This window comes from Dioscorea cayenensis, chromosome 5 (assembly GCF_009730915.1).
Source record: "Dioscorea cayenensis subsp. rotundata cultivar TDr96_F1 chromosome 5, TDr96_F1_v2_PseudoChromosome.rev07_lg8_w22 25.fasta, whole genome shotgun sequence".
NCBI classification, from domain to species: Eukaryota; Viridiplantae; Streptophyta; class Magnoliopsida; order Dioscoreales; family Dioscoreaceae; genus Dioscorea; species Dioscorea cayenensis.
In genome coordinates, this window is record NC_052475.1 from 3,235,290 (window position 1) to 3,246,317 (window position 11,028).

At 38.8% G+C, this 11,028-nt stretch overlaps 1 long non-coding RNA gene across 1 annotated transcript; it reads right to left on the reverse strand.

The window, feature by feature from the left end:
- Positions 1–231: 231 nt before the first annotated feature.
- LOC120260740 lies at positions 232–8,934 on the reverse strand. The gene is made up of 5 exons (XR_005536486.1): positions 8,890–8,934; positions 8,341–8,413; positions 7,328–7,392; positions 1,409–1,481; positions 232–458 (listed from the first exon to the last, which is right to left on the reverse strand). It is a non-coding gene; the product is annotated as an uncharacterized LOC120260740 (long non-coding RNA).
- Between the last annotated feature and the right edge of the window lie 2,094 nt (positions 8,935–11,028).

Here is an 11,028-nt window from a genome sequence, read left to right on the forward strand (position 1 = left end):
AGGACTTATATTTCTAATAAAACTTGTATGGATAATGTTTATCATATTATGAAGATTCATATTTCGAATAGGACTCATAATTGAATTGTCACACCCCGAACCTAACCGGGCACGTGGCAACCGCCACGACGACAAGAAATGGGTCCCACAACGGCCCCACTTTCAGGTCGCCGTAAGGCTCAATATAAACCTGTTATCACAATTATATAACTAGAAGACAACATAATAAAATATCACAAATAGGGTTCCCCAGTACTAGGAACCCTAAACACAAGTAACAACAATAACAGCACAAACCAGGGTTTTAAGATACAACCCGAAATATAAATACAAGAACCACATATAAGGTCAAGTCTAGTGGATCCATAAAGGGTCATGCATACTATAACAAACCTAAACAAGAAGTACAGATAGACCACTCTACTGCTGCACAGCACAACTCTGTCCAACGTCGCAGTCTGAAAAGATAAAAAGGGGAGTGGTGAGTAACAGAGGTTACCCAGTGAGTGGTGTCAGCATAGATGTAACAGAGTGATAAAATATTTCAAATGGTAATTCGAAGAAAAAATAATAGCATATAAAAAAAATCAGTTCCAAGTACTCAACATATTAACAAATAACACAGGATTCATCAATAGGAAAAGCAAATAACATTTTAAAACATAATGAACATAGCTCCAAAAAAATACAGGTGGCCTAAAACAATTCCCACACTAATCGTGGCGCGACTATTTAGTGGAACCACCAAGGAGTTTTTAAAAACTTTTTAAAAATTTAAAAGAGTTGCCTTTTCCTTGGTGTTGGCATCGAGATCCCCGTGTGGTGACCCCGGGTTTCTCACATAGCGTAACCCCCATCAATGGCTCCGCGCACCTCTTGACCCGGGGTAAACCCGGGGTTAACCACGCCCGCCTCCCATCGGGCCGGACCGTGGAACCCCTACATCGCAGTTGTCGGACTAAAGTCCGCCGTCACCATTAAAACCCGAATGCCACATATAATTCTTTTCCAATTTCCAATTCAAAGAATCCATCGCACAATGTTTAAACCAGAAAATATACATTAAACCATGTTCCATTTGCATACAAATGCGGAAATATACATCAAGCCATATCTCATTTGCATATAAATACAGAAATGTACTTTAAACCATATCTCATTTGCATATAAATACAGAAATGTACTTTAAACCATATCTCATTTGCATATAAACACGGAAATGCAAGTAAACATGTTTCTTTCAAAATAAATAGGTATAAGCATTCTAGGTTTAACCATTTCAAGTAAATTCGTACTCAAAATATATATCAGGGAAACCAATTTATCATCAAATTTATGTGATAAAACACATGAACAAATACTTTAGTACTCTTATTAAATCTATGCAATTAGAAATTTAACCACTCACAGAACCCGTCGTCTCGTCCCGAGACGCCCTTACTGATTGGCGAGCTCCTTCCCCTTAGAGGATGCTTCGCCACCTAGATACAAGCAGAGAATTCAAATTCTAACGAACATAAGAATGATGACCAAAGAAAATGCATGAAAATACAATTTTTACACGCTCTATACTGGAACCTTAGGGTTTTAGGGCAAAACATCGTCATTTTGGATCCAAACGACATCATAATGGAGTAAAACTAGTTCTAATGAGTTCAGGGGTGAAAGAAGAGCTTCAATGTGGACCAAAGAAATACCATAAAAGGCTCAAAAATTTTTCGGTACTACAGTAATTTCGAAATTGCTACAGAATCTGAACCTTATACTATGGTTTTCTCCCAATTTACAACTCTAAATCGAAAAATTTTCTTCTACAACATCCTCATACATGCATTATAAATCATTGGCTTCAATTTAAGCCTATGGATCATCATATTCATGGAGAAATCGAAAATTTTTATATATTTCTAAAAAAACAAGGAAATACTGGGTGAAATACAAAACAAAAAAACATTGGATATAAGGCTTACTGGGATTCGGGAGTGAGAGAGGAATAAATTTGGTATTGAAGGTCGCCGGAAATTCTCGCTGGAAAGATTTTTTTGTTTCTAAATTTATGCTCGGCCGAACAAGAAGAACAAAGAAGCAAGGAAGCAAGGAAGCAAGAAGGAAAGGCTTAGAAGAAAGAAAGAAAAGAATGGGCTAGAAGCAAGTTTGCCACGTGCTTCACCTCTCTAAATTCTCAGATTTTATTTATTTATTTATTTATTTATTTATGAAGACTGAAATTACCAAAATGCCCTCTAATACAAAAATAAAGAGGAATGAGTCAAAAAGACTGCTTTTTGCCCCTGGTTTTTGGGCTGGTTTTCACACACAACTCATCGTGAGTCATGCAAATATGCCACTAATGCAAAATGACCATTTTATCCCTAATGCAAGCATAAAAAATTTAAATAGGCCGAGGTCTAAATCGGACATGAGTACAACACTCTACCCTCCTTAAAAAATTTTTGTCCTCAAAATTTCACTTACCCAACTCATCGAATAAATGAGGATATTTCTTTCTCATGAACCGCTCGGGGTTCCCAAGTCAACTCCTCAATCGATCACTTCTCGAAAGAACTTTTACAACTGGCACCACCTTTCCCGAAGCACTTTTTTTCTAGCCGATCAAGGATACGGAGCAGGTCTCACTTCAAAAGTCAAATCTTCTCGGGAGTTCAGCGGAGGTGTTTCAAGTGCATCGCGACGGATCCGGTACATACTTCTTCAACGATGAAACATGAAAAAACATTATGGATCTTCTTTAACTCGTGTATTTGTAATCTATAAGCCACTGGCCCAATTCTTTCAAGTATCAAGAATGACCCAATATAGCGAGGATTTAACTTTCCCCTGCTACGGAACCGAATTACTCCCTTCCAAGGTGATATCTTCAGGAAAACTCTGTCACCAATTTGGAATTCTAAATCTCTTCTCCTATTGTTAGCATAGCTCTTTTGCCGGTCTTGGGCCACTTTTAACCTGTCTTGAATTACCTTCACTTTTTCTGTGGTTACCTCAATTAGTTCTACATTTTGCAACTTTCTTTCACCAACTTCATCCCAACAGAGGGGTGTTCGACACTTACGCCCATACAAAGCTTCATAAGGAGCCATACCAATACTTGCATGGAAGCTATTATTGTAAGCGAATTCCACTAGAGGTAAGTGCTTGTCCCAACTTCCTTGGAAATCGAGAACACAAGCCCTCAGCATATCCTCAAGTGTCTCGGATCGTGCGCCCTCGATTGGCCATCATGCGAGATGGTGGCCGTCTCGAATCTCAAAGTTGTCCCAGAGCCCCGATGGAAACTTAGGCCAAAACTGAGATGTAAATCTCGGGTCATGATCAGACACAATTGAAACAGGTACTCCATGGGGTTTAACAATTTCACTTATAAATAGCTTCAGCTAACTTCTACAAGGAATATTTGGTATGAATGGCCGAAAAATGGGGTGACTTTGTCAAGCGGTCCACAATAACCCACATGACGTCATGCCCTTAAAGAGTATCGGTAACTCAACCACGAAATCCATAGTAATATGCTCCCATTTCCACTACGGAATAGGTAAAGGTTGTAATAATCCACTGGTCATTGATGTTCCGCTTTTACTTGCGACAAACTAAACATCTTGCTACAAATTCTGCGATCTCACGCCCATTCCGGACCACCAATAATTTTTCCCGATCAGTGCGATACATCTTAGTCTTTGCTGGGTGTATAGTATAGGGTCGAGGAGTGAGCTTCTTCCGAATAGCACTTCGAGTTCCGCATCCCTTGGAACACAAACTCTTCCCTGAAATTCCAGAATACCATCACTGCGAAGCCCAAAATCGCTAGGTTCACCTTTTTCCAGTCTTTGTATTTCCTTCATTAACTCTTCATACGTTCTCCGAGATTTAGAATCGCTCGATGAATGATGGTCTCACCACAAAATTTGCCAACAAAAACTCCCTTTGGCTCGATCTTAAGTCTCACATCCATGTCTCAAGAGTCGCAAGTTGAGACCCGATAAGATGTTGTAGTAGAAGCTAAAAGAAGTGGAAGTTTTCCTACTTAGAGCATCTGCTACCACATTGGCCTTCCCTGGATGGTAGTCAATCACCAAATCATAATCCTTGATTAACTCTAGCCATCTTCACGCCTCAAGTTCAGCTCCTTTTTGAGTAAACAAATACTTTAAACTCTTATGATCGAGTGTAAATTAAGCATTTCTCTCCATACGAGATAATGTCGCCAAATCTTCGAGGCAAAAAAACTCATCGCTGCTAACTCCAAATCATGGGTAGGGTAATTCAATTCATGTTTCTTCAACTCATGCAAGCATAAGCTATTACCTTCAATCTTGCATTAATACAGACCAAGATCACCCGTCGTGATGCATCGCTGAACACTACAAACTCTTTACCATCGGTAGGCGAGTGAGCACTCGGGCAAAATCAAAGTGGTTCTTCATTCTTGGAAGTCTGCTCTCACACTTCTCATCCCAAACAAACTTTACCTCCTTTCGAGTCAACCGTGATAAAGGTGCGACAATCGAGAAAAACCCTTCCACAAAGCGCCCGATAATAACCGACCAAAACCAAGGAAACTTGAACTTCGACACATTCTCTGGTTGTTCCCAATCAATGATTGCTTTCAACTTTCTTTCTATCCACACTCGATTCCTTCTCGGATACAACATGTCCTAAGAAGACCACTTCATGCAACCAAAACTCACACTTTGAGAATTTAGCATACAACTTCTCTTCTCGAAGGATCGCAATACTATACGCAAATGTTGCGCATGCTCTTCTTCATTTGCTGAGTAGATCAAAATGTCATCGATAAAGACAATTACAAACTTGTCGAGATAAGGTCTGAAGACTCTGTTCATTAGATCCATAAAAGCAGCCGGAGCATTAGTCGGGACCGAAAGGCATGACCAAAAATTCATAATGCCCGTATCGTTATGCGAAAATCTCTGTCTTGACACATCACTTTCCTTGATCTTCAGCGATGATAACCCGAGACCGAGATCAATCTTTGAAAACACTTTTGCTCCACGTAGTCGATCAAATAAATCATCGATTACGGGTAAAGGATATTTGTTCTTAATAGTCACCTTGTTCAACTGCCGGGTAGTCTATACACAATGCGGAAGGAACCATCCTTCTTCTTCACAAAGAGAACTGGAGCACCCGGGGTGACACACTCGGGCGTATAAACTCCTTATCCACCAAGTCCTCATGAGCGTACTTTTTTAGCTCCTTAAGTTACGTGGTGCCATACGATATGGAGGAATGGAGATTGGAGCGATGCCGGTAGCAAGTCAATAGCAAACCTCAAACTCTCGATCTGAGGCAATCCGGGCAATTCCTCAAGAAATACATCCTTGAACTCCCCGAGCAATAGGAACATCCTTGAGGTTTGGTCCAACAATTCTTAGTATCTACTATGTGAGCCAAGTATACCTCACATCCCTTGCGTCATAAGTTTCCTTGTTTCCACGGAAGATATCACACACCTCGAAAGAACCTTCCTTTCACCTTCAAACACAATATTCGATCCCATGAGAGCTTTGCAAAAGTCACTTCCTTCCCCGAAGCGGTCAATGGAAGCCTTATGCCTATTCAACCAGTCCATACCAAGTATGGCATCAAAATCTCGCATCTCCAATGGAATCAGATCTGCCTCAAAATCTACACTCTTCATTTTGATAGGACATCCCTGAAAAACAACCTCCCTGACAATCTCTTCAGCCAAAGGTGTTTGGATCAGAAGTTCACAGTCTAATGGGGAGGCTATTCTATCGGCATGACATGAAAATGCAGTGCTAACAAAAAGATCTCTACGACCCAGGTCTATCAAAACATGTGCATCATCGTCGAAAAACTGGATACGATACATCGTAATCACGTTGGGTCTGTCTTCAGCTTCCTTATTGATCATGGCAAAAACTCTGGTCTGAGAACGGGTCTGAGGTCGTGCTGTTCCACCTTGTGGACTATTACTAGCAGCAACTGATCCGGTAGAGGGCACTGTGTGTAAGTAGTAGTGGTGACACCCTTTAGATCGACTGTCATCGTCCGCAGGAGGAGGTGCTCGAACTTGGTGTTGTCATGCCTAACTCTGGACATCTCGACTTAAGGTGACGACCGCCCATTACCGAGTAACATCTGCGTGGCTCACGGCATGGACACTGGATGAAATCTATTGCGAGCTCGGCACCTAGGAACATTTCAGCTGATTTCCCTCCATAAGCGCCACTCGCGGATGTAGCACCCTTTCCGATCGCCACTTGCCTCGATGGAGGTCCGATCGAACTGGATCCCCGAAAAACTCGAAGAAGTACCCTCACTCTTGCTGCGCTTGGGACGGCCTTGAAAAATCCGAGTTTTCTTCTCTTGGTTAGATTTTCACGAGGCGTCTACCTTCAAGAACCAATTTCACCCTCAATGCCAATCGAACCACTTCCTTCGAGAACTTTGGACAAAAATTAGGCTCGGATCGATTTTACTTGCCTTCCACCGCGCTCGGGCCGAATCAAAGGCATTGGGGTGGTGGTGGTAGGTCTGACATCTGCTCAAGATGGGTCGTCCCCCAAACAGAGTCTCAATAACCAAGAAAGTCACGATATTCCCCGATATGCTTACCGGGCGACTCGGGTCATCCCTAATATGCCTTAAAGCTCAAGAGCTTCAGTGGTGGTGCTACTCTCGGGTTACGACCGAGGTATAGGGACCCGGAACTCCGTGAGCATACCATGTGTCGCCACGCAGCGCTCATGTCCCGAATTGACCTCGCCTATGGGGGAGAAGGAGGTTGAGCAGGAGTAGGTTCCCTAGAAGGAACACTAGCTCCTCGACGCGTACGTGGACGTTGTGCTGGCATTCTAGCTGAAATAAACAAAGAGAGACAAATTTTAAGCTTAACTCCTATATGCACTTATGCTCGATACGAAATCGATAATGGATCCACTAGTCTTTAAGGACAACAGTTTTAGAATTTGAACTAAGATCAATGTAAACCTCTAGCTCGATACCACTAAAATCGTCACACTCGAACCTAACCGGCACGTGGCAACCGCCACTGACGACAAGAAATGGGTCCCTACAACGCCCCACTTTTCGGTCGCCGTAAGGCTCAATATAAAACCTCGTTATCACAATTATATAACTAGAAGACAACATAATAAAATATCACAAATAGGGTTCCCCAGTACTAGGAACCCTAAACACAAGTAACAACAATAACAGCACAAACCAGGGTTTTAAGATACAACCCGAAATATAAATACAAGAACCACATATAAGGTCAAGTCTAGTGGATCCATAAAGGGTCATGCATACTATAACAAACCTAAACAAGAAGTACAGATAGACCACTCTACTGCTGCACAGCACAACTCTGTCCAACGTCGCAGTCTGAAAAGATAAAAAGGGGAGTGGTGAGTATGAGGTTACCCGATGAGTGGTGTCGAGCATAGATGTAACAGAGTGATAAAATATTTCAAATGGTAATTCGAAGAAAAAAATAATAGCATATAAAAAAAAATCAGTTCCAAGTACTCAACATATTAACAAATAACACAGGATTCATCAATAGGAAAAGCAAATAACATTTTAAAACATAATGAACATAGCTCCAAAAATACAGGCTGGCCTAAAACAATTCCCACACTAATCGTGGCCGCGACTAGCTGTGGAACCACCAAGGAGTTTTTAAAAACTTTTTAAAAATTTAAAAGAGTTGCCTTTCCTTGGTGTTGCCATCGAGATCCCCTGTAGGTGACCCGGGTTTCTCACATATACGTAACCCCATCAATGGCTCAGCGCACCTCTCGACCCGGGGTAAACCCGGGGTTAACCACGCCGCCTCCCATCGAGGCCGGACCGTGGAACCCCCCATCTGCAGGTGTCGGACTAAAAGTCCGCCCGTCACCATTAAAAGCCCGAATGCCACATATAATTCTTTCCAATTTCAATTCAAAGAATCCATCGCACAATGTTTAAAACCGGAAAATATACATTAAACCATGTTCCATTTGCATACAAATGCGGAAATATACATCAAGCCATATCTCATTTGCATATAAATACTAAATGTACTTTTAAACCATATCTCATTTGCATATAAATCTGAAATGTACTTTAAACCATATCTCGTTTGCATATAAACACGAAATGCAAGTAAACATGTTTCTTTCAAAATAAATAGGTATAAGCATTCTAGGTTTAACCATTTCAAGTAAATTCGTACTCAAAATATATATCAGGGAAACCAATTTATCATCAAATTTATGTGATAAAACACATGAACAAATACTTTAGTACTCTTATTAAATCTATGCAATTAGAAATTTAACCACTCACAGAACCCGTCGTCTCGTCCCGAGACGCCCTTACTGATTGGCGAGCTCCTTCCCCTTAGAGGATGCTTCGCCACCTAGATACAAGCAGAGAATTCAAATTCTAACGAACATAAGAATGATGACCAAAGAAAATGCATGAAAATACAATTTTACACGTCTAATACGGAACCTTAGGGTTTTAGGGCAAAACATCGTCATTTTGGATCCAAACGACATCATAATGGAGTAAAACTAGTTCTAATGAGTTCAGGGTAAGAAGAGCTTCAATGTGGACCAAAGAAATACCATAAAAGGCTCAAAATTTTCGGTGCTACAGTAATTTCGAAATTGCTACAGTAACCCGAACCTTATACTATGGTTTTCTCCCAATTTACAACTCTAAATCGAAAATTTTCTTCTACAACATCCTCATACATGCATTATAAATCATTGGCTTCAATTTAAGCCTATGGATCATCATATTCATGGAGAAATCGAAATTTTTATATATTTCTAAAAACAAGGAAATACGGGTGAAATACAAAACAAAAACATTGGATATAAGGCTTACCGGATTCGGGAGTGAGAGAGGAATAAATTTGGTATTGAAGGTCGCCGGAAATTCTCGCCGGAAAGATTTTTGTTTCTAAATTTATGCTCGGCCGAACAAGAAGAACAAGAAGCAAGGAAGCAAGGAAGCAAGAAGGAAAGGCTTAGAAGAAAGAAAGAAAAGAATGGGCTAGAAGCAAGTTTGCCACGTGCTTCAGCCTCTCTAAATTCTCAGATTTTTTTTTTTAAATTTTTTTTTTTTTAAAGACTGAAATTACCAAAATGCCCTCTAATACAAAAATAAAGAGGAATGAGTCCAAAAGATCTGCTTTTGCCCTCGGTTTTTAGGTCGGTTTTCACACACAACTCATCTGTGGGATCATGCAAATATGCCACTAATGCAAAATGACCATTTTATCCCTAATGCAAGCATAAAAAAATTTAAATAGGCCCGAGGTCTAAATCAGGACAGGGTACAACATGAATAATGTTTATCATGTTTTATGAAGTTTCTATAAATATGACTCCTCTCTATCCTAGAATCAATCAATTAATTCTCTAGTGAGAAAATCCTCAAGCTCCTTCTTTCTCTCTAACCTTACTGCTATTTGGAGAAAAAGATGAGATTGTTTCTTAATTCTGGCGTATAGAGACGTGAGACTTTCGTTCGGCTCTGAGAGATCTACGACAATCCGAGGGACAAATTCGGCACATCAAAGGAAAGACTTTCAAATATTAAGAGGTAATTTTTTAGGTTTTTAATTAAACTACGGTGTTCATTAAAACAATTAGAATATATCGTAAATTTATTGTTTTTTCCGCATGCTTTTGATGATGTTATTTAATTTTTGTGCTATTTCTTAACAATGGTACCAGAACTGACTAATTGTTTTTGTGAACATTAGATTTAAATCATATCATTGGTAATTATAATTTAATAACTATATAAAATCAAAATATACATGATAAAATTAAATTAGATTTTATGCATGATTTTTAATTTTATGAATTATGGATTCATGATTTATTTATTTATTTATTTATTTTAATAATATATATATATATATATATATATTAAATATATCAGAAAGTTGCGTTGCACTGCTGATGATCACCATACAAACTTGATTTATTTGAAATATATATATATATATAACAATACATAAATAAATAATTAGAATAAATTTGAATTTTCATGGGCAAGCACTGCGCAGCACGTGGGGCCCACGCGTTTGTTTATTGGTTTTTTTATTTATTATTTGTGTTATTATTTTATTTATTATTATTTGTTTATTTATTTTATTTTAAATAAAATCTAACACACCAATGCAGAATAAATGGTTGTTTTATTTTTTGCTTTGATGTGTTGAGTTGATGGATGACATACGATGGGCTTTTCATATTTATTTTATTTTGTGTTTATGTATTTGGGTCATGTTGTATCCAATGTAATTTTCTTTAATTTTTACAAAAGTAGATTTTATCTATGATACATATTTGTAAATGTTAGAGAAAATATAATCAACTGACACAAGAGTCCAAGAATACGTGGAGCAAGAAGGCATTTGATTAGGATTTTACATTAACCTATTAAATTGGGTTAATCTTAGATGTTCATGATCGTATGCATGTGATGCTTGAATGTGTATGTATGTCATATTTATACATGTATGTTTGTTATAATGTGAGACCTAATTAATAACATGCAAAATAAATTCTCCCAAAATAAAACACTAAGTTGAAGAGCACAGGATGTCTTGTCTCTCTACCAAGCTTTGGGTGATTAATGTTATGAGGGTGCATGATATCTTCTCTGTATGAGGGAGTCTTGTATTTGCTTATAACTTTAAGAACCTTTAATGCATTGGATGCCGTCAGTCGAAATAAATTCTTCCCCAATTATACTGTATGGATTGAGGGGGTGGAATTCAATTATTAGATTGACAGAAGTTGGTGGGCTTGACTTAGATAGTTCACGGGTCAATTAAACTATATGGGTTGAGGCTTGGTAAACTATGAGCCAAAATTGATTGGACTACTTATGGAATAGGAATATAAGTGAACTAATAATCTAGTTTTTTATTTTTTTTTAGTTTATTTCTCGATATGACTAAAAACCCACTTAATATTTTGCTTCAGAAAAATGCCCTTACGGACCCAA